The sequence below is a fragment of the Neolamprologus brichardi genome, chromosome 15 (genome assembly GCF_056152115.1).
Source record: "Neolamprologus brichardi isolate AB-2024 chromosome 15, ASM5615211v1, whole genome shotgun sequence".
NCBI classification, from domain to species: Eukaryota; Metazoa; Chordata; class Actinopteri; order Cichliformes; family Cichlidae; genus Neolamprologus; species Neolamprologus brichardi.
This window is the reverse complement of record NC_142118.1, coordinates 25,481,312-25,506,343: the sequence shown is the minus strand read 5'-3', so window position 1 is coordinate 25,506,343 and position 25,032 is coordinate 25,481,312. Positions and strand designations below refer to the sequence as shown.

The following is a 25,032-nucleotide window of genomic DNA, read 5'->3' as shown; positions in this document are numbered from 1 at the left end:
GAAGCCCTCCCTCTCCCCAGCCACCTCCTCCAGCTTATCCGGGGAAACACCAAGGCATTCCCAGGCCAGCCGAGAGATATATAATCTCTCCAGTGTGTCCTGGGTCTGCCCCGGGGCCTCCTCCCAGTGGGACATGCCCAGAACTCCTCACCCAGGAGGCATCCTTGTCAGATGCCCGAACCACCCCAGCTGGCTCCTTTCGATGTATCGAAAGATGGCTGAACTCCTCACCCTATCTCTAAGGGAGAGGCCAGCCACCCTTTGGAGGAAGCTCATTTCCGCCACTTGTATCCGAGATCTCGTTCTTTCGGTCACTACCCACAGCTCGTGGCCATAGGTGAGGGTAGGGACGTAGATCGACCGGTAAATTGAGAGCTTCGCTTTTACACTCAGCTCCCTCTTCACCACGATGGACTCATGCAGCGTTCGCATCAGTGCAGCCACAACATCAATCCGCCTGTCGATCTCCGGCTCCCTTCTCTTATCACTCGCAAACAAGACCCCGAGATACTTGAACTCCTCCACTCATCCCCGACCCGGGAAGGGGAACTCCACCCTTTTCCAGCTGAGAACCATGGCCTCAGATTTGTGGACAAAGTGGACAGTGAAGGGGCCTCTCTAATGTGCTGGGGCAGATTGTTCCAAAGATTAGGAGCAGCAATAGAGAAGGCCCTGTCCCCTGTGAGCTCTCTCTTTGACCTGGGCACCTCCAGGAGCAGCTTGTCAGTTGACCTGAGAAACCTGGGGGGTGAGTGAGGATGAAGAAGCTCAGAGAGGTAAGGTGGGGCAAGACTATTTAAACATTAAAAAATGAACATTAGAATTTTAAAATGAATTCTAAAATATACAGGCTGGAGTGAAGCGAGGATGGGAGTTATGTTCTCTTTTACGAGTTCTGGTTAAAAGTCGTGCAGCAGAATTTTGTACCAGCTGCAGATGAGAGAGAAGACTAACTTCTGACTAACTGACTAACTCAAAAATACAATGCATTAAGGTAATCTTAACAAGATGAAATAAAAGCATGGATTACTGTTTCAAAATGCGACCCGGATAAAATAGGTCTTACCTTTGCCAATCGCCTTAGGTGATGAAAACTGGACTTGACTGTAGCACTAATTTGAGTGTCCAACTTAAAATCACTGTCCATCTTAAAACCCATGTTAGGAACAACAGGTTTAAAATGCCAGGGGTCCCAAGTCAATAGCGGATCAATCACAAGGTCTGCTAGGACCAAACACAATCACTTCAGCTTTGCTTGAAATACATCTTAAGAAATTTAGGGACATCCAAGATTTAATGTCTTCTAGACATGCTAAACGTTGCTAAACAGAGAAGGCATCTTTCTGCTTGAGGGGCAGATAAATCTGACAGTCATCAGCCTAATAGTGGAAGGATATGCCATGCCTTCTGAGAATAATTCCCAGGGGATGTAAATATAATTTCTTTAAAAAAAAGCAGACCCTAAAATTGAGCCCTGCGGGACCCCAAAATGAAGAGAAGCAGAAAAGGACTCGTGCCTTCCAAAGTTAACCCTAAAAGTTTTTTTTCAGAAAGATAAGACCTAAAACAATTCAAAGCAGTACCACGAATACCTGCAAAATGGTGTAAGCAAGACAGTAAAATATTGTGGTCTACAGTGTCAAAGGAAGCCTTTAGGTCAAGGAGGTCAAGAACAACATAATTGCCAGAATCACAGGTTTTATGTCTAAAATCTTAGGATTTTCTCTAAGATTTTAGACATAAAAGACAACTTGGAGATAGGCCTGTTGTTAGCCAACATAGTGTGGTCCAGGGCAGGTTTCTTAAACAGGGGTTGTACCACTGCATGCTTGAAATTAGCAGGGACTACACCAGATATTAAACTGCTGTTTAAAGCTGCTGTTTATAACTGCTGTTTCTATGCTAGGAAACATCTCCTTAAAAAGTCATAGTAGGACAGGATTATTTGGAGAACCAGAGGGCCTCAGGTGGTCAACTACATCCCCTACAAAAGAGTCACAGGTTCGAACTGGTTAAAAACAGCAGAGCAAGGGATTAAAACAGAGGGGTCAGACTCAGGAGAAGAAATGAGAGCCTGCGTGGCTGCAACTTTCTTAATGAAAAATCACATAAAAATCATTAGACAGTTTATGAGAGGCCTCCAAACAGCCGCTTTGTGGAGCATTTAAGACTAAGTCAATAGTCTTAAATGTCAATAGAGTTAAATAACACATGTGGATTGTGACTGTTGAATGAAATGATCTTAGAGAAGTATATTCTTTTTGCCTCTTTGACCGTATCCTGATAGAGGCGCCAGCGGTCCTTTAGGATTTCAAGACACACCTGCAACTTGTCCCTCTTCCATCTGCGTTCAGCTCTATGACACCCCCTCCTCACAGCCCGAGTGCCGTCATTAAACCAAGGCTTCCTGGTTTTTAATGGTGCCACAGAGTCCAGAATAGTTATGCAAGTGGATTGAAACCAGGAGCTTGGGTTCTCTGTGTCCAACGGAGTGAGATCAGAGGGGACAGACAGCTGGCTAAAAGAAGCAGTGGAAGGGTTAATAAACCGACAGCGTTGAACAGCAGCGCTGGTTTGAACTGTAGTGCGCGAAAACACATAATCAAATAATGCAGTCATAAGGTCAGAAAAGGCAGTGTCAGACACTTCCATGTCAGACACAGGTAGACTGTGTGATAAAACCAGGTGTTGTTCAATTCAATTCAATTCAATTCAATTTTATTTATATAGAGCCAAATCACAACAAAGGTCACCGCAAGGAGCTTCATAGATACAGAGAAAAATCCAACAATCATGTGACCCCCTATGAGCAAGCACTTTGGCGACAGTGGGAAGGAAAAACTCCCTTTTAACAGGAAGAAACCTCTGGCAGAACCAGGTTCAGGGAGGGGCGGGGCCATCTGCTGCGACCGGTTGGGGTGAGAGAAGGAAGACAGGATAAAAGACATGCTGTGAAAGAGAGACAGAGATTAATAACAGATATGATTCAATGCAGAGAGGTCTATTAATACATAGTGAGTGAGAAAGGTGACTGGAAAGGAAAAACTCAATGCATCATGGGAATCCCCGGCAGCCTACATCTATTGCAGCATAACTAAGGGAGGATTCAGGGTCACCTGGTCCAGCCCTAACTATATGCTTTAGCAAAAAGGAAAGTTTTAAGCCTAATCTTAAAAGTAGAGATAGTGTCTGTCTCCTGAATCCAAACTGGAAGCTGGTTCCACAGAAGAGGGGCCTGAAAACTGAAGGCTCTCCCTCCCATTCTACTTTTAAATACTGTAACATTCACAAGAACCAGACGTTTGGATCTCAGTTTGTCCGTTTATTCGGTAACACAGGCAAACGGGCCGTTAACTCCGGAGAGAGTGCTCTCGTACAACACCTCACTTCAGCCCCGCACAGTCACACAACAACAAGGACCCCCCTCCCCTTCCTGCACACATTAACTCCCTTTTTCCTGCAGCACAACCAAACATGTATCTTAAAGAAATAACAACAGTGTGCAGAGATAACCAACATGTCACTGTAAAATAACATTTAACCATCGCTACAATACTCTAGGAACAACCAGTAGTTCTTCAGAGCGAGAGCGAAGTGCTCTAATAGGGTGATATGGTACTACAAGGTCATTAAGATAAGATGGGGCCTGATATTTTAAGAGCTTGTATGTGAGGAGCAGGATTTTGAATTCAATTCTGGATTTAGCAGGAAGCCAATGAAGGGAAGCCAAAACAGGAGAAATATGCTCTCTCTTTCTAGTCCTTGTCAGTACTCTTGATGCAGCATTTTGGATTAGCTGAAGGCTTTTCAGCGAGTTTTTTGGACATCCTGATAATAATGAATTGCAGTAGTCCAGCCTGGAAGTAATAAATGCATGAACTAGTTTTTCAGCGTCACTCTGAGACAGGATACTTCTAATTTTAGAGATGTTGCGCAAATGGAAGAAAGCAGTCTTACATATTTGTTTAATATGTGCGTTGAAGGACATGTCCTGGTCAAAAATGACTCCAAGGTTCCTCACAGCGTTACTGGAGGCCAAGGTAATGCCATCCAGAGTAAGAATCTGGTTAGATGCCATATTTCTAAGATTTTAAGGGCCGAGTACAATAACCTCAGTTTTATCTGAATTAAGAAGCAGTTAGCGGCCATCCAGGTCTTTATGTCTTTAAGACATTCCTGCAGTTTAACTAATTGGTGTGTGTTATCTAGCTTCATAGATAGATAAAGCTGGGTGTCATCTGCATAGCAGTGAAAATGTATGCTATGTCTTCTAATGATGCTACCTAGGGGAAGCATGTATAGTGTAAACAGAATTGGTCCTAGCACTGAACCCTGTGGAACTCCATAATTAACCTCAGTGTGTGAAGAGGACTCTCCATTTACATGTACAAATTGGAGTCTATTAGATAGATATGATACAAACCACTGCAGCGCAGTACCTGTAATACCTACAGCATGTTCTAATCGCTCTAATAGGATATTTTGGTCAACAGTATCGAATGCTGCACTAAGGTCTAGCAGGACAAGCACAGAGATGAGTCCACTGTCAGAGGCCATAAGAAGATCATTTGTAACCTTCACTAAAGCTGTTTCTGTGCTGTGATGAACTCTGAAACCTGACTGAAACTCTTCAAATAAGCCATTCCTCTGCAGATGATCAGTTAGCTGTTTGACAACTACTCTTTCAAGGATGTTTGATATGAAAGGAAGGTTGGAGATTGGCCTATAATTAGCTAAGACTGCTGGGTCTAGAGATGGCTTTTTGAGTAAAGGTTTAACTACAGCCAGCTTGAAGGCCTGTATTTATATAGCGCTTTATTTAGTCCCTATGGACCCCAAAGCGCTCTGTTTTCAGAATCAACTTTTCTCTTTGCCATTGTGAGGGGCTAGCTTCGCAATAACAGAAGTTTGACTTGATTGACACAGGAATGTTCCCAGGTAGCCTAGCCGGCAAAGAGGCTGCAGCGCTGCATTATGGGATCTGTTGTTCGTGTGTTATTAGCACTTCATATCGCCGGGCCATGCATAACAATAATAACAAATCTATATAAAATGATCTCGCGGGCCGGATATAAATGTACGCCAGTCCGGATGTGGCCCGCGGGCCTTGAGTTTGACACATGTGCTGTAGAGGCTCAAGCAAATCCTAAGGAGTCAGCTGAATGTAAGAAAAAGATCCAGGCTATTAACACCCGTGATCAGGTACCCTGCTGAGATAATAAGCTGGCCAAAGGAGGAGATGGAAGCCACTAACATCAAGACAAGTTCCAGACCATGAATGGAGGGTTTCACCCCAACTCCAGCACCCTGAGGCTGTATGCTAAGCGGAAGGACAAAGCTGAACTCAAAGACAGCATGGAGGCACTAATCATAGCAGCACAGGAACAAGCTCTGAGCAAAAGATCCATAGAGGCTGGGATCTATCACACCAGACAAGACCCCAGGTGCAGGCTGTGTAAAGATGCCCCTGAAACAATCCAGCACATAACAGCAGGGTGCTAGATGCTAGCAGGCAAGGCATACATGGAACGCCATAACCATCTGTGCCGAATACAGCCATAAAGTCCTGAGGTCAAAATGGGAGACACCCCCTAGGATGGTGGAGAGTGACCAAGCTAAGATCCTGTGGGACTTACAGATACAGACGGACAAAATGGTGGGGGCTAACCAACCCGACATAGTGATAGTAGACAAACAGAAGCAGATGGCCATAGTGATTGATGTAGCGGTGACAAATGACAGCAACATCAGGAAGAAGGAACACAAGAAGCTCGAAAAAAATACCAAGGGCTCAGAGAAGATCATAAGAAGATGTAGAGGGTGAAGGTAACGGTGGTCCCAATGGCAATTGGAACACTAGGTGCAGTGACTCCCAAGCTAGGCGAGTGGCTCCAGCAGATCTCGGGAACAACATCGAGGATCTCTGTCCAGAAGAGCGCAGTCCTGGGAACAGCTAAAATACTGCACAAGACCCCTTAAGTTCCCAGATCTCTGGTAGAGGACCGGAGCTTAAAGGATTGACCACCCTTACGGTCAGTGGGTAATTATTATTATTTTTTATATATGCATACATATACATATGCTGACATGGTTCACCTCTAAAAAGCATGGGTGGACAGTGAACCAGTCACAAACCAGAGCTGCCCAGTGGAACCTTACGTTGTCCCAAATGACAAGATAGCTGATCTTCACTGGGCCAACTATCTAATCTGGTGGAATGACTGTGTTGTGTTGGATTTCCAGGAATGTTATCAGATGGGCAGTGTTGTAGGGGCCAAGGGTAGCTTGCTGATGGATGGCACAATAGTTGCTTCACATATTGTGATGGTCTCACCATGCTGGCCAGAGACTTCAACAATGGCACGCTGGCCAATGGCATTCCTTCCCCACCTTCAACTTTTCATGAGGTTGAATCCATCCTCATCAGTGAAGATGAACTGGTGCTCCACTGTAGCCATCTCTTTGTAGTGGTTTTGATCTCCTCGGAGATTACGTTCCTCGGCCTTCATTGTCCTCATCCTCCCTATTCTCCTCCTCTTCATTCCTCTGGCTCTGCCTTTTTCCAATGTTCCAATGTTTCCAATGTTGGCATCCATTGCTCCAAAACAGAAGAGCTCACCTGTTGCTCTTTTATAAAGCTCTGATTTCTTAATCGCAATTATGTGTAAAAGGTGTTTACCCATGTGATAAGTTAATATGCAAAGTAGAGCAACAGAGTTTACAATTTTTAATGACAGTGTGTTTCTTGTGCAAACAATAGACTTTCCTCATAAAAAATTTGCCAAATGCAGAAATTATGTGTAGTGTTTTGAAAAAAGTGTGTTTTAAAAGCTGCAATTTGAGTGCAAAGCAGGAATTGTGCTTGTAGTTTATCAGAATTGGTTCAGTGGGTTGGTGCATCAGTTACATGTTGTAGTCATTGTGTTTGAAGTACAAGTAATTGTGTGCAAACAATTGGGAAAAACTGTAAACATACAGGACAAATTCAGCCATGGCAGCAAGAGAACCTAAGATACAGCTCTTGGTATTTGAGATTGTGTGTTCTTGCAACTGAGAAAAGGTTTTTGATATTAGAGATTGATTTCTTGTAATTGAGATAATGTTTGTGGTATTAGAGATTGCTTCTTTGGAACTCAGATACAGTTTTTGGTATTTGGGATTGTGTGCTTGGAATTGGGAAAAAAATTGTTATTACAGATTGCTTTCTTGGAATTGAGATGAAGCTCTTGAAACTTGGGATTGCGTTCTTGGAATTGAGATAACCTTTATGGTATTAGAGATTGACTTCTTGGAATTGAGATGAAGCTCTTGAAACCTGGGATGGTGTTCTTGGAATTGAGATAACCTTTATAGTATTAGAGATTGACTTCTTGGAATTGAGATGAAGCTCTTGAAACTTGGGATTGCGTTCTTGGAATTGAGATAACCTTTATGGTATTAGAGATTGACTTCTTGGAATAGAGATGAAGCTCCTGAAACCTGGGATTGTGTTCTTGGAATTGAGATAACATTTATGGTATTAGAGATTGACTTCTTGGAATTGAGATGAAGCTCTTGAAACTTGGGATTGTGTTCATGGAATTGAGATAAAATTTATGGTATTAGAGATTGACTTCTTGGAATTGAGATGAAGCTCTTGAAACTTGGGATTGTTTTCTTGGAATTGAGATAACATTTATGGTATTACAGATTGATATCTTAGAACTCAGATACAATTTTTGGTATCTGCGATTGTATTGCTGGAACTGAGAAAGATTTTGGAATTAGAGATTGCTTTCTTGGAATTGAGATTAATGTCTGTGTCAAGGGTCGGCAACCTTTCTGATGATGAGTGACGTCTAAAATTTCCTCGGAAGTCAATGTGCCATATGACTGCATTAGCAATAAATTTAATAACACTCTATATGGAGAGTTACACACTATGTAGAACAACTTTATAGAATTATATTTGTTTGCAGATGTTGGCAGCTATCAGCGAATCGTTATCAACCATTTTGAAACAAAAAAAAGACACTTTATCCATAACAAGAACTCCATAACAGCAAATGAACTCTACAACAGAAAATGTAAATGCTATTTATGGTCTCCTCACAACAATGATCAGAAAAATAAACTGGGCCAATATGGCATGTTTGTTAAATGGTAAAAATGGTAAATGGCCTGTATTTGTATAGCGCTTTACTAGTCCCTCGGCAACCTTCCGATTACAAGGCAAACTCCCAACTCTTGAGCCACGATCGCCCAACAATACAGAGATACACATGTCAATGTGATCTCTGGTCTCCCACTCAGAGACACAGGTCTCCAATTGTCCAGCATTCAGACGGCTGCCTGAGGACACTCTTTGTGTGAGAGAAAATCTGCTCACACAGATATGTAGAGCCAAATACTGTCAATAAGGCCTTGGATTAACTGGCTGGACACAGAGGACATCGAAATGCAGCTGATTGAACTGAAAAGCTTGACTATGTGGGGTCAAAGGTTGCAGATCTCCGAACACAGCCTCTGCAATGTTCTGAAGAAAATTAAACTTGTCAGGTAGTGATGTCCAGCAGGTGAAAATGCAAGCACAGCTATGGATTCCAGCTGTGTTCGGAGATCTGCAACCTTTGACTGCACATAGTAAACAAACAAACAAACACCAGCTACTGGTAGACAGAACAGTCAACCGAGACTGCAGGACCAAATTGTGCTCTGCCTAGATTGATTACAAGAAGGCCTATGACTCAATGCCCCACAGCTGGATACTGGAATGCCTAGAATTGTACAATTAACAGGACCCTAAGAGCCTTCATCAGGAACTCAATGGGGATGTGGCGTACAACACTAGGCCAACTTCAAGCCCATAGCACAAATCACCATTAAGTGTGGGATATACCAACGAGATGCTCTAGCCCCTCTGCTGTTCTGCATAGGCCTGAACCCCCTCAGTGAGATCATTAACAAGACTGGCTATGGATGCTGACTACGGAACAGAGCAGTTGTCAGCCACCACCTGTACATGGATGACATCAAGCTGTATGCCAAGAATGAACGAGACATCGATTCACCGATCCACATAACTAGGATATACAGCAATGACATCGGGATGTCATTCGTACTGGAGAAGTGTAGGCGGATGGTAACAAAGAGAGGGAACGTAGTCAGAACTGAGGGGATCGAACTACCAGAAGGTAACATTGCAGACATAGAGGACAGTTACAAGTACCTGGGGATCCCGCAGGTGAATGGGAACCATGAAGAGGCTGCTAGGAAAGCTGCAACCACCAAGTACCTGCAGAAGGTCAGGCAAGTCCTGAGGAGTCAGCTGAACGGTAAGAACAAGATCCGGGCTATCAACACCTACGCCCTGCCCGTGATCAGGTATCCACCTGGTATAATAAGTTGGCCAAAGGAGGAGATAGAAGTTACTAACATAAAGAAAAGAAAGCTCCTTACCATGCATGGAGGGTTTCACCCCAAGTCCAGCACCCTGAGGCTATATGCTAAGCGGAAGGAAGGAGGCCGGGGACTGGTGAGTGTCAGCACCAGAGTCCAGGATGAGACAACGAAAATCCACAAATACATCATGAAGATGGCCCCAACTGACCGAGTGCTCAGTGAATACCTCAGGCAGCAGAAACCCAAGAAAGAGGAGGAAGACGAGGAACCATCATGGAAGGACAGGCCCCTGCACGGTATGTACCTCTGGCAGATAGAGGAAGTGGCTGATATCCAGAAATCCTACCAGTGGCTGGACAAAGCTGGACTGAAAGACAGCACAGAGGCGCTAATCATAGCAGCACATAAACAAGCTCTGAGTACAAGATCCATAGAGGCTGGAGTCTATCACACCAGACAAGACCCCAGGTGCAGGCTGTGTAAAGATGCCCCCGAAACAATCCAGCACATAACAGCAGGGTGCAAGATGCTAGCAGGCAGGGCATACATGGAACACCATAACCAAGTGGCTGGCATAGTGTACAGGAACATCTGTGCCGAGTATGGCCTGGAAGTTCTGAGGTCAAAATGGGAGATATCCTCAAGGGTGGTGGAGAATGACCAAGCTAAGATCCTGTGGGACTTCCAGATACAGACGGACAAAATGGTGGTGGCTAACCAGCCAGACATAGTGGTGGTAGACAAACGAAGCAGACGGCCGTAGTGATAGACGTAGCGGTTCCGAATGACAGCAACATCAGGAAGAAGGAACACGAGAAGCTGGAGAAATACCAAGGGCTCAGAGAAGAGCTCGAGAGGATGTGGAGGGTGAAGGTAACGGTGGTCCCAGTGGTAATCGGAACACTAGGTGCGGTGACTCCCAAGCTAAGCGAGTGGCTCCAGCAGATCCCGGGAACAACATCGGAGATCTCTGTCCAGAAGAGCGCAGTCCTGGGAAAAGATAAGATACTGTGCATGACCCTCAAGCTCCCAGGTCTGTGGAACACTCACCAAGTATTCCACATTCCTCACACTCAATGTCTGACTCCTCCGACTCAGACTCTATCCACAGTTTTATCTTGGCTCTTTCCATCAGCTCTTTGCTCATCCTGAGAACCGTTGGTATCAATCAGTTTACATGCGATTCTGAAGAAGCCGTGCAGCCTTGACGATGTTGGCCCCATTATTGATTACAACGAGCAGCACCTTCTCTTTCCCTACAGCCCACTCTTCTAATGTCTGATCAGTGCAGCGGGCGATGGCTTCCCTGGTATGTGGGTGCTCCATTCGTTGCACGTTAAGCAAAGCATCATGGACCTGGCCCAGGTGGGTGGTAAAACAAGCGGAAACACCCATGAAAGATCCTGTTAATCCCCTTTTTCTCCAGCCATCTACACACAGAGTTAGCTTCCTCGCTTCTTTTATTAGTTCTTTCAATTTCTGCTTTGCTATATCCATCTTGGCCCCAATCAGACCATTAGCTCACACAGTTGTGTAGGTATCCTAATCTCAATAAACATATTCACCAACGCTTCCTCTCGCTTGTGATGTTGCTGCGAATGGACCAACCTTGGGCTTGGGCGTGCACACTTACCTTCTCAAGATAAGCTAGTTTAGCCTTCTTTTGCGAACTTTTCAAGTGCACTTTAAGGTTTGTGGGATTTTTCCCCTTTAGAAATGTCCCACAAATTTTTATCTCTTTCCACTAAAAGACACTTGCTTTTATCCAAAACACATATTCAGAGAAATCCCAAATTTGACTCTAGCGCTTTCTCTTGACTTTTGCTGACATGATGCTACGCGTGGACGGAGCGGCAACACAGACGACTCGACCGAGGTACTTGCCACCTGCTGGCATAATGAGACAAAGCAAGAAAAAAAATGGAAACTACAGTTCATTTTCCCCCTAGACCAGGCGTAGGAAACGTTAGTCCTCAAGAGCCGGTGTTCTGCAGGTTTTAGATCTCACCCTGGGTTGCCACACCTGAATCAAATGATTAGTTCATTACCAGGCCTCTGGAGAACTTCAAAGCTAATTTAGCCATTTAAATCAGCTGTGTTAGGTCAAGGACACATCTAAAACCTGTAGGACACCGGCTCTCGAGGCCTGGAGTTCCCTACCTCTGCCCTAGACTAATGTATGACACACACACGTGAACAAAAACTAAACATATTTTCTCTATAAATTCAGTTAATTTTAGTTAGTTTTGTGAACGGTCATTTCAGTTTTAGTTAGTTGTCCATTTGTCACAGTCTTGTTTTTATTTCTATTTCCGTTAACATTTTTTTTTTATTTCTAGTTTTCATTATTTTGTTAGTTTTCATGAGATGTTCTTGGAACCTTGATAATGTAATTGAAAATTCATTTTGTTATGTATTGATCACTTTAGTATTAGTAAACTTCAGTTAGTCACTTAGTCTTACTCATTTATATGTCTGTAGAATAAATGTGTCTTTATACTCTATCACACACAGATACACAAACACAGTTGGGGCATTGTAAGTTCATGTGAGATGTAAAACAGATATCGGGGCTCCTCCTTATCAGGGAGCAAGTAGGGAGGATTCGAGATATAAATCTGTAAGTGACAGCTATGTGAACCTCACAACCCAAATGTTGCTGAATACTTTTGTCTGTGTGTTTGTATAAAAGACATCAAGGCCACGTTTCTCTGGTTTCTCCTTATTGCAATATGTTATTAAATGTACATCAAAAGATACTCATCAGGTGTTTGCAATTAATTTTAAAATTTTTCACAGTGACACAGCTATTGGTATTTGAGATTTAGATCTTGGAACTGAGATATAACTCTTGGTATTAAAGAGTTTATTAGTGGATTTAAGATGCAAATGTTGGCATTTGGGATTGTGTACTTGAAAAAAAGAAAAAGGTTTTGTTATGATCGAGTGTGTTATTGGAATTTGGATTTAGATTTTGGCTTCGGGATAAAGCATTTTCATTGCTCCACTCAAAACCAGTTGTCTAAAATCTAAAACCCAGCTTTGGTATAATAATGCTCCCAGAGAACTCAGATGTGTAGAAAAGCTGAGCGAAAATGGAAAAAAAAGACAGACTTCAGGTTTAATGTACTTAGAGAATCTTTGATAAATTATCAGAAGGCTTTAAGAGCAGCAAAAAGTATTTCTACAAGATTGTGTCTAATAACTGTCACAAACCTCATATTTTATTCAGCATGATTAATTCTGTTATTAATCCACCTACTGCAGCTCCCCATGCAGCATCAAAAGCAACGTGAAAACTTACTGAAATTCTTCATTAATAGGATTGCAGATATCAGGTCTCATATTATCCCTCCTACTACCGACCCATCTGTTCATACGGCAGCTTCAGTTGCATTTGATCATTTTGAGCCCTTGTCCTTTCCATTACTGAGTGAAGAAGTCAACAATTTGAAACCCACAAGATGTACGCTGAATATTGTTCCATCTTGTTTAAAGAAAGTCGTTGGAAGATGTTTTTGACACTGTGGGTATGTGTTTGCTTTCTATTGTCAATAGCAGTCTTCAGTTTGTGTGTGTCCCTGCTGACTTCAACCATTCTGTGGTGGAACCTATTCTTAAAAAAACATAACCTGGATCCAGCAGTTTTATCCAACTACAGACCAATTTCTAAACTGCCCTTTCTTTCTAAAGTCCTGGAGAAAGTTATCCCCCGTCAGCTCCAGACCTTTGTATGGCATTGGTGAAGTATTTCAGTCTAGTTTTAAAATGCACCAGAGCACTGAAACTGCTATTTTAAAAGTTTCTAATGACCTTTTAACTTTTACTGACTTGAGAGATTTTGCGATTTTAATATTATTAGACCTCAGTGCTGCCTTTGATACCGTAGATCAGGGGTGTCAAACTCAATTTCACAGGGTGCAAAAACTCAAGGCACACTTTAGGTCGCAGGCCAAACAAGATAAATATTTACTGACACACTAAAACAATGTTTTTTAAACACAAAAATTTATAACTTAGTGAACTCAGTGAACAGTTTGCTCAGTTTATCAGCAAAGTGTGCCGACTTGGTTCAAAAAGTCAGGCACTGGTGCATTTGTGACAGCTTCACTTGAAATGCCTTCATCGCGTCATACATGCCATGTCCATGAACTGACAGGTTTCCTTGCTGAGCTCAAAAACTCTGTTGAGAACTTTTCCCCAACTCAGCCAATGAACCTCTATATGATAAGGTATGTCTGCAAACTGAATCTATTTTCCACATAAAAGACTGAAATTGACGGTGATTTAAACCTTTAGCTCGGATAAAATTTACGGTTTGTGTCACGGTGATCATTACATTCTCCATTTTCAAGACTTTACCACACAGCGTTTCCTGGTTCATGATGCAGTATTCTGTTAACCAGTTAACCAGTCTGTTAACCTCCTGCATCTTTACTCACATCCTGCTGACTACTCCACTTTTTTCACCGCATAACACCGGCACTCCATCTATTATAAGTCCAAAAAGTTTGTCCCAGGGCATGTCGGTTACAGTTTGACAGACATTTTTAAAACCTTTCCTGTCGTTGTCCAGTGCATCGATTTAATGTCCTTGTCCTGCAAATTGTACTCCACTCCACAGATGATGGCCAGCTGTGCAATGTCCATCAAGTCTGTACATTCATCCACAGCAAGAGAGTGTGCAATAAAGTCTTTGCTTCTTTGACACAACTGTGTTCTTAAATCAGTGACCATCTCACAAACCCGATCAGCAATCGTATTTCTGCTCAGGTTCACATTCGCCAAATTTGTCATTTGCCAAAATCTGCATTTTGTCTGGACACAAGACATCGCACACCTTCATTATTCAGCTCCTCAGAGTGATAAATGGGCTGATTTGGCTTTCTCCTCTGCCACAATAAAATTTTCTTTCACAACAGCTTCACTTTGTGATTTTGCTGTGGTGAAAAACATCTTCTGAAATGTAGCCTAGCCGGCAAGGAGGCTGCAGCGCTACATTATGGGATCTGTAGTTAGTGTGTTATTAGCGCCTCATATCGCCGGGCCATGTGAAAGAATAATAATAAATCTATATAAAATGATTTCGTTTGCCAGGTTTAAAAGTACTTTGGAGCGCTGGAAGCAGTGGAAGAGAAGGAACTAAAAACACATTTATTCTTGGGCTTTTAAATCAGAATGAGTTTGTACTACTTTTATTTCTCTTATTTCTTACTCAAACCTAATTTTATAATTCTTTTTCTTAACTGTTATCATGTCTTCTTATGTTTTTATTCATTTTGATTATCTTAATTGTACAGCACCTTGGTCAATTGTTTTTGTTTTAAATGTACTATATGAATAAACTTAAATTTGACTTTGTGGATTTTTTGGAATTATAGTTATACTTCACTAATTAGCTGGGGATTCTGAGCCCCTCCCAGAGAAAGAATTTGGAAGGATTCCAAATTTCCCAACCTTTCCCTAATCATGCTATGCCCCCTGGTGGTCATTGTTTGCAATGATTTTAGGTTGGAATTCAGATTCCAACCTCCATATTCCCACCAATGAACAAAATTGGAAGGGAACACTTTCGGTGGAATTCTTCCAAATGCAATGATAAAGTCAATGGCAGCTATTCCAAAAACACGATATAATCCCTTACCTTAATTACTGGGGAGAATAATGAATGATGCTCATAGTGAGTAAAAAGTAAACTGACTGCATTTTTTGGAGAGAGATTCACTTTTAATGTGTATGTATAATATAATACAGAAACAAAACACTCCCAAAACAGAATAAATTATTACAAATAAATTATTACAAAATATTAAAAAAAGAATATAAAAATGGAGGCAACTTTGCCTTTGGTAGAATGTATACCATGCATGAAAAAATCTTTACTGCAGATACTAATTTTACTAATTTAATAATACTAATTTTGTGTTGTAAGATTTATGACTTTCATGCTTTCATAGTGGTACTTGGGAGAGCTTGACATTTTATCAGGTGGTACACACTGTAAAACGTTTGAGAAACACTGATAAGTGTATGTGTTCTTTTGGAAAACATTTAAAGCTGCTGTACAGAATCTTTGAAACAAGCTTAAAACATTTTTAGAATATAAACAGAGCACTCTGCTTCTCTTTACAGCTCCTCACTCCACCAGGGCTGTTTGGCTGATAGTGCGCAAATGTGGTGCACACAGATAACTGGACGGTCCAAAAGTTGGCCTACCTATTACTGGCTGAGGATTTAGTAGAGTTGTGGCTGAACCACATAAAAATATATCATTAATTTTAATCTCCCCAATCAATGATAATGTTATGTTGGAATGTTGTTAAAGAGGGTCAAAAATGTTTCAACCCAGTTTGTTTTGCAGATTCTGTATAGCAGCTTTAATATAGGGAGGACACAACTTCCAGATTGTGTGAGTAAAATCAGGTTTTTCCTCTTTGTCAGTTTAACAGTTTCTGTTGTGCCTGTCATTGTTCCCTGTCTGTTTTCTGGTTCTTTCTGGCCTTGTACTTTCTCCTCATGTTCCCATCTTTCCTCTCTCCCTCTTTGGACTGACAATCATACACAAATAGATTGTATTCAATTAGATGAAAAATTACATTAATAGGAAAAAAATTATATTAAGATCGCTAACAAAAAGTCCTCTCCAGTGTACTTTCAACCAAAAGGCAAATAACTAAACCACATGAACATCTAATAAAAGATATAAATATTGAAACACTGATCCAACATTATTCTTGATTGACGGATCATTTGATTTTACACTTTTACCTGAATGTGGCTCCTTTTTTTGAAAAAACTTCCTTATATCCATTATGAACCAGGCTGTCTCTCTGTACACACACACACACACACACACACACACAACAGGAGTTATAAGGTTAATGGGCATTCAGTCAGTTAGTATCCATTTCAAACAGGACAGTGGTAACCAACAGTAGGCTGCGGACAATTTAAAGTTTTAGATTTTAAATAGGCTGTATACATTTCAATGGAAGCAACAGGACAGTCAAATGTCGCTGAATTTACTACATAGCAGGACGGATTGTAGGGTAGCAAACATTGTCGGAAAACACGCTTTCAACACTGCAGGTTACTTGGTGTAATGTTTTTCAGCTAAAAAGAAACATGGTCTGACTCCTACCTAACTATATAAAGAGTAACTGAAGGTTAAATTCAGCTAATACGTCCTGTTTTAAGCCAGGCACTTACACTTCTGCTCTGCTGCGTCTCAGCCACCATCGCTCTGGCAGCAAGAGCGCTAGAGCCAGAGCTGGGGAGAGGCGAGCTGGAACAAACCATTTTGGGAGGGGGAGGGGGGGGGGGGGATTATCTATACTCTTGTTGTTAAAATGTTACGTCTCAAACAAGTACAGTACTGTATGCTTTTTATATTTTTAGCAGTGTGTCACACAAACAGCTAATATTGTAAAAAAAAAAAAAAAAAAGTAAGAAATCTTTGGGGGTGCTTTGATTCATTTTGGGCTAAAATCGCCCCTGAGTCCAAGCACTTTTGCAAATATGTGATATTTTGATAAATTAAGTAGGTATTTGAGCATTACACAGCTACATTCTCACCTGAAAATATCTTAAAAGTTTATTTTGTGACCCAGAAAGGGTAATCTGGGGAAAGGGAGGATCACATTTATCAGCCGCAATTGTCGGAGCCTGTGTATGCGTACTTGTGGTCTCGTGGACGTGTGATACGTCGGAGACCAAGTACTGTTCCAATTCAAAGTACACATGAAGAACACGAAAAGCTCCTCCCGTTTTATCGAACATGTATCGGTGGTGACTTGTGTGGGCTTGCAGCAACTTGGTACAGCTAAATATCCCAGAATGCAATTGTCCAAAACTCAAACGCGGCAAAAACTTATTAAAATATTACTTTTTCTGGGTCATGTTACAGATTCAAAATATTGGAGATGGATACAAGAGGAAAACCAAAATAACAACACTGGTCCGGCCGGGTTGAGTCAAACGATGATTTTAATGAACACGCGTGGGAGATGGACACTGTACGCAGACAGCATCAGATCTCAAAATGGTGGAGCATTGATCAAACTCTTATAGCCTCTAGTGGCCCCCACCTAGTCATAAGAGCCTAAACATTCACATTCTTTCTCTCACACGGCGCCTAAGCTACGACCTTGGCTTCCTGTTTATCTGCTCCTGCTGAGATGGGGCAGAAAACCTCTCCGGTATGTTCTGTTCTCTTCTAATCAGACAAATAAGGCGATGACTTTCTGAGAACAGTATTTCTTATAAGAAAGCCCTCCGCAAAGCCAGAACATCTTACTATTCGTCACTGATTGAAGAAAATAAGAACAACCCCAGGTTTCTCTTCAGCACTGTAGCCAGGCTGACAAAAAGTCAGAGCTTTTTTGAGCCAACCATCCCTTTAACCTTAACTAGTAATGACTTCATGAACTTCTTCACAAATAAAATTTTTATCATTAGAGAAAAAATTACCAATAATCATCCCACAGATGTAATATTATCTACAGCTACTCTTAGTACCATTGATGTTAAGTTAGACTCTTTTTCTCCAATTGATCTTTCTGAGTTAACTTCAATAATTACTTCCTCCAAACCATCAACGTGTCTTTTAGACCCCATTCCTACAAAACTGCTCAAAGAAGTCCTGCCATTAATTAATTCTTCGATCTTAAATATGATCAACCTATCTCTAATAATCGGCTATGTACCACAGGCCTTCAAGCTGGCTGCAGTTAAACCTTTACTCAAAAAGCCATCTCTAGACCCAGCAGTCTTAGCTAATTATAGGCCAATCTCCAACCTTCCTTTCATATCAAAAATCCTTGAAAGAGTAGTTGTCAAACAGCTAACAGATCATCTGCAGAGGAATGGTTTATTTGAAGAGTTTCAGTCAGGTTTCAGAGTTCATCACAGCACAGAAACAGCTTTAGTGAAGGTTACAAATGATCTTCTTATGGCCTCTGACAGTGGACTCATCTCTGTGCTTGTCCTGCTAGACCTTAGTGCAGCATTCGATACTGTTGACCATAATATCCTATTAGAGCGATTAGAACATGCTGTAGGTATTACAGGTATTGCACTGCAGTGGTTTGTATCATATCTATCTAATAGACTCCAATTTGTGCATGTAAATGGAGAGTCCTCTTCACACACTGAGGTTAATTATGGAGTTCCACAGGGTTCAGTGCTAGGACCAATTCTGTTTACATTATACATGCTTCCCTTAGGCAGCATCATTAGAAGACATAGCATACATTTTCACTGCTATGCAGATGACACCCAGCTCTATCTGTCCATGAAGCCAGATAACACACACCAATTAGTTAAACTGCAGGAATGTCTTAAAGACATAAAGACCTGGATGGCCGCTAACTTTCTGCTTCTTAATTCAGATAAAACTGAGGTTATTGTACTCTGCGCTGAAAAGCTTAGAAATATGGTATCTAACCAGATTCTTACTCTGGATGGCATTACCTTGGCCTCCAGTAACACTGTGAGGAACCTTGGAGTCATTTTTGACCAGGATATGTCCTTCAACGCACATAATAAACAAATATATAAGACTGCATTCTTCCATTTGCGCAACATCTCTAAAATTAGAAATATCCTGTCTCAGAGTGACGCTGAAAAACTAGTTCATGCATTTATTACTTCCAGGCTGGACTACTGCAATTCATTATTATCAGGATGTCCAAAAAACTCACTGAAAAGCCTTCAGTTAATCCAAAATGCTGCAGCAAGAGTACTGACAGGGACTAGAAAGAGAGAGCATATTTCTCCTGTTTTGGCTTCCCTTCATTGGCTTCCTGTTAAATCCAGTATTGAATTCAAAATCCTGCTCCTCACATACAAGGTCTTGAATAATTAGGCCCCATCTTATCTTAATGACCTTGTAGTACCATATCACGCTATTAGAGCACTTCGCTCCCGCTCTGCAGGCCTACTTGTTGTTCCTAGAGTATTTAAAAGTATAATGGGAGGGAGAGCCTTCAGTTTTCAGGCCCCTCTTCTGTGGAACCAGCTTCCAGTTTGGATTCGGGAGACAGACACTATCTCTACTTTTAAGATTAGGCTTAAAACTTTCCTCTTTGCTAAAGCATATAGTTAGGGCTGGACCAGGTGACCCTGAATCCTCCCTTAGTTATGCTGCAATGTAGTGATGGGTCAGTCACGAACGAAATGGCTCTTAGAGCCGGGTCTTTGACGTGAACGACGCGAGCCGGCTCCTTATCGCGACCCGGGGTTTTTTTTTCTTTCTCTCAGCCTCTCTCTCGCACTTTTTTTCGGCTTCACTCCGCATGCGAGCCTTGTGCTTTACGCTGGGCAGAGGGGGGAGGGGCGGTAGTTACACTCAGTAGCACAGGAACAGAGCCAGGGACAACAGCGTCACATTAGAAAGGTATAGTAATCATCCACAACTATTTTCAGTTGCAGATGATAAAGGATTCAGAAAGTTTATTCATGCGGGCCCATATGACAGAGAATATGCATCTTCTTTTTGTTTTCATATTTTAATTTATATTTAATTGTGTTGTGGTTTGCAGTGTTTTGTGTTGTTTCACTTTAAATTCGTAAAAGGAAAAAGCTGAAAATTTAAATAGTTAAAATTTGAAATGTGAATAGTTGATTTTTGTATTATATGACTTATTTATTACATTTTATGTGGAGTGAATAAATAAAAGTATATTTACGGTGGCCCCTAGAGACAAAGCACATACAAACTTCAAATCACGTAAAAACACGTACAAACTCCGAAGCACGTAAAAACACGTACAAACTCCGAAGCACGTAAAAACTCCGAAGCACGTAAAAACACGTACAAACTCCGAAGCACGTAAAAACTCCGAAGCACGTAAAAACACGTACAAACTCCGAAGCACGTAAAAACTCAGAAGCACATAAAAACTCAAAACACGTACAAAAGACAACAGAAGTGCTCCAGGATGCTGGGCGCAGTGTTGAGCTTTTGTTACCTAGTGGCTACACAAGCCAGCAAGTACCAACGACCGGATTTGGTGTGTGGTAGTAACAGGTAAATGAACAAAAATTATTTGAATATATATGAGTGCCTGTGTATAAATACACAAACAATACACACATGCATTCAATTGTGTAATTTAAGTGATCTAGTAGCTCTGCTTTGGAAGTTCAGTTCATGCTAGAAATGTGTTTTGGAGTTTGTACGTGTTTTGTCTCTAGGGGCCACCGCATATATTTATATATAAACATATATAAATAAAACCACTTTTTTTTACGTTAGTAATTCCTTTTGTGCATAATTTTATATTATTGTTAATAATAAATTAATTAAAGCAACAAAACAATCTGAAGAGCCGGTTCGGAGCCGAAAGACCCGGCTCTTTTTAGTGAGCCGAACCGAAAGAGCCGGATCTCTAAAAAGAGCCGGAAATCCCATCACTACTGCAATAGACGTAGGCTGCCGGGGGATTCCCATGATGCATTGAGTTTTTCCTTTCCAGTCACCTTTCTCACTCACTATGTATTAATAGACTTTTCTGCATTGAATCATATCTGTTATTAACCTCTGTCTCTCTTCAACAGCATGTCTTTTATCCTGTCTTCCTTCTCTCAACCCAACCGGTCGCAGCAGATGGCCTGGTTCTGCCGGAGGTTTCTTCCTGTTAAAAGGGAGTTTTTCCTTCCCACTGTCGCCAAAGTGCTTGCTCATAGGGGGTCATATGATTGTTGGTTTTTTCTCTGTATCTATGAAGCGCCTTGAGGCGACTTTTGTTGTGATTTGGCGCTATATAAATAAAATTGAATTGAATTGAATTATAACTCAGCAGTATAATGCATCATAAAACAATATCATACATTCACAATAAATAAATCAGCAGTCTAATGTAATGCAAATCAGTTTAACAAATGTAATAGTTATCACCTTCTTCTAATTCAGGACAATAATGCAAACTAAAGCTACATAATAATTCACAATCTTTAATTAGGGGTATAACATGGCATAAGGTAATATTATAATCCCACAGTCACAAAATAAACTTTTAAGATATTTTGATGCGAGAATGTAGCTGTGTAAAGTTCAACTATCTGCTCGATTTATCAAGACATCACATATTTGCAAAAATGCTCAGATGTTTTCGGAGAAGTCTATTTTTTTAATGCTTTGTGGCAGCTTTTGAACACCTGTGGCATCTATTAATGTCAAATCTAGCCTTTCTTTAACAACATAAGCAAACTGCTTTTATATTTAACCGACTTCTCTGTTTAATTACATTTTAAATACTAATGATAACATATAGTACTTGTTTTGTTAAAAAATGTGTTTAAAAACAAGTTTTGTTGTGAAAGCTATAATCCAGATTAGTGGCCTGTTAAATGGTTAAAGTCTAGGTTGGCTTTATAATTGAGAATAAAGTAATATAGCTTGTGCTTCTAAAGAATGGAATCATAAGAAACATTATGTTACATATAAACCCTGCCATATGTTAGATCTGGTCATTTTGCTTATTAGAAACTTTATATATTGGAAGTTAACTTTTAAATGGTAAATGGCCTGTATTTGTATAGTGCTTTACAAGTATGTAATGATTATGTAATGATTCTATTTAAATTAGGTGGTCTTTTTTTAAGCACATATCTCTTTAGGCCTAAACTGACAGTGCCAATACCACACATTCAGACACAGTAGTAGATGGTGTTTTTAATGTGTTAGTCTAATTTGGTTGTATGGGGTCTACATTGACCTTCTGTGTTATAAGTTAGAATGATTGCACAGCCATTAAGGATCAAATCAGCTTCTAAAAAAATTCTGTTTGTTCTCCCTCTGCTTGCTTCTTACTGTCTTTGAGAATCAGGACCAGCACTCCTGCTGTTGGACAGAAAGACATCAATCCAGTGGTAAGTATTTTGGTTTTGCAATATATTGATGTAGCCAGATGGGCTACTCGCCTTTCTTTTTCTCTCTCGCTCGCTCTCTCTCTCCTGCGCTCGCTCCCTTCACCGCGCAACTAGGTTAATTGGGAACCCACCTGCATTTTGATTGCAGGGTGGCGTTAGCCCGTATAAAGCAAGCCGGTGTTTTTGTTGGATCATTCCTCCCGTGTATTCGGCGCAAAGCAGCAGTAAATGCTGGCCCACTGTGACGGACTGATCAGCAAGAGTCAGGTATGCTCTCGCTTAACCGCAGATTCCCTCAGAGCACTGGAATTTGTGTTAATAGTTTTTGCGGCCTGTTGTAGCACGGCAGTTTGTTTTATTCCGGCATTGCGGAGAGAGGTGCTCGTGTTATCCCCACCAGTGAGAGTATAGCGCCTCCGGTCCTGGGGTAAGCCGTTAAAACGACTTTTATTAGCATTCATAGCTATAAGAGTCTAAGGTTACATTTATCTGTTTTAGGGTTTGACTGCTGTATTCGCCTCTCCGTGGCAAGTCGCCCAACCTAAACCGGAAGAGTGAAACGCCTTCTCAGCCGCTGTTGTGAGGACTCCTCCTCGGTGGAGCCTGCTGTCTTGTCTTGTCTTGTCTTGTTTTGTTTTAGCTGGTCTTAACTTGTTTTTATTAAGTAGGCTTACCTTTTTCTGGTTCGCCTGATTTTATTCTATTTTATCCTGGACTGTTGCTCGTACCCACGCTTCTGTGATCGGGCTGAAGCGACCCTCTGCCCGAGTGTCGTGCTGGGACTTTAAATCGCCTCGGTTGCCGGTCTCAGCCGGTGGGGAGCCAGACCGGCTTGCAATTGAGGATAATTACTACCAGCACGAGTGGTAGTTTGACCCGTTGGGTATAAGCCTTCCCGTGTGTGTGTGTGTGTGTGTGTGTGTGTCCTTTTATTAAAGTGTGTTTTAGTTTTTTTATGATCTGTAGCGAGCCTGACGCTCAGTGTCCTTTTATTCTTTTAACATATTTTTCTGTGTTTATTTCAGTGAACGGAGGACGTGCCAGTGGCCCTGGGACCTCAGGTGGTGGGTCGTTTTCACACTTTCTGTTGTACAGCACCGGGTGGGCTGCAGTGATTTTCCTTTTTGTGTGATTTTCTTTTGGTCCACGGCTGCTGGTAAGTCAAAGTTCCCTGATTGTTTTATTTTCACTTTAGGACACTGTCAACAATGACGCTACATCTTGGGTTTTAATATTTTATTTATTTTTACTATAAATAAAACTGTTTTAATATTGGAGCCAACCTGCCTCAGTGTGCATCCTTGAATCTGTGCGACCTCCTTTTATTCTTTTTATCTATTTTTCTTAAATATATTTCCTAGGGGTGAAATTCCCCTAGGTGGCGTTGTCATTTTATTTATTTTTTTTTATCTAACCCCGCCGACCACTTGGTCACATTAGCAACTGTCAGTAACATTTATATTAATCAGGCTGAACTTTAATCATACTTTAGATCAGCCTGTTTTACTTATTGTTTTATTTGTGCTTTGGGTTGGGGAAGTTGTTTCTTTACTGCTCTTTTCCTGTCTTCTGTTATTAGACTTGAGATGACTGCACTATGCTGTTGCTGTTGAGTCCAGTTAATTCTACAAGACATGCTGTGTAAGTAAACAAACAACAGTTTGGTCAGCATTTCTTGAAAGATCACATCCCCCAAACTTAGTTTTGAGGGTCTACACTGTATATAGTGAAGTCTGCAAGTTTTCCAACAGCAACATGTGTTTTGTGGAGTCTGTTCTATACCAAATGCAGAAAAAAATGTTTTAAGAAAGCAATTAAGTTTGTTTTCCAAAAAATATGATTGTTTGCTTGCAGGACACCAGGAGAGATGAGTCCTCCATCACTGATGGTGTGGTCAGTGAAGATGGTTGCCTGCAGGTTCAAGTTCATTGCATCTCCAACCCACATCCACTGCCACTGTACTTAAGGGAAGTTAAAGACTTTCTTCTGCACTTACATTTGGATCATCTAAGTCCATGGTAGTCATTCAGGCAGTAATGCCTGGACTGAAAAGAAGCCATCCTTAAAATATTACAACATTCAAGCTCCTGTGTTGGAATGAAAAACAAATGTGGTGTTTAAATTAGAGACTGCACTTGTGACAGAACAATAAATATTTTATTTTGATTATATAAGTAATGTAAGTACAAAACAAAGTTGTGGTAGCCCTAAACTTATTTTCACAATAATTAAATCTGTGACTCTGTTTCATTGTAAGATTATAACAGTGATATAATTGTTTGTTGTTCAAGAGAACAGTGTCAAGCATGTTGGCTGTTATACTTTTTTGCATTTGAAAATAAAAGTTGGGCTGATTTTAACATCATTACAAAAGGTGTTGTTAATAATTTTTTAATCATATTCAGGTTACCACAAATTGTTGTTTTCATTTAGTTGAACTTGAAATGTTTGTCAATAGGTAAACAATTAGTATTGTCAGAAATACCAAGTTATTCTTAATACTGCAGACTTGCAATGAATAAGATGACTGTTAGGACAACTTAAGTAAGCTTTAGTTAGGTTTTTTGAGGCAATGAGTTTGGGTTTTTTTTTTTTTTTTTTTGAGTTTTGGAAACTAAATAGGTTTTTACTCTGTACTCAATGTGAATAAGTTGCCTTAACTTAGTCATCTTAAGTAAACTTTACTCAATTTTTTTTTTTTTTTTTTTTTTTGAGGCAACGAGTTTGCATAGTTGAGTTCTGTGAATTAGATTTTACAGTGATATTGGCTTCCCTTCA

General features: G+C 40.9%; 1 long non-coding RNA gene and 1 pseudogene across 2 annotated transcripts; one reads left to right on the top strand and one right to left on the bottom strand.

Annotated features, from left to right (window-relative positions):
- Positions 1-25,032, bottom strand: part of LOC102782143 (NACHT, LRR and PYD domains-containing protein 3-like) — a 305,914-nt pseudogene that overhangs the window by 200,656 nt on the left and 80,226 nt on the right.
- On the top strand, positions 22,421-24,447 carry LOC148098521 (uncharacterized). 2 transcript variants are annotated; one of them, XR_015720733.1, is made up of 4 exons: positions 22,421-22,521; positions 23,280-23,410; positions 23,834-23,895; positions 24,109-24,447. It is a non-coding gene; the product is annotated as an uncharacterized LOC148098521 (long non-coding RNA). The 2 variants fall into 2 exon arrangements; XR_015720732.1 differs by lacking the exon at positions 22,421-22,521 and having other exon boundaries at positions 23,193-23,410; positions 24,109-24,445.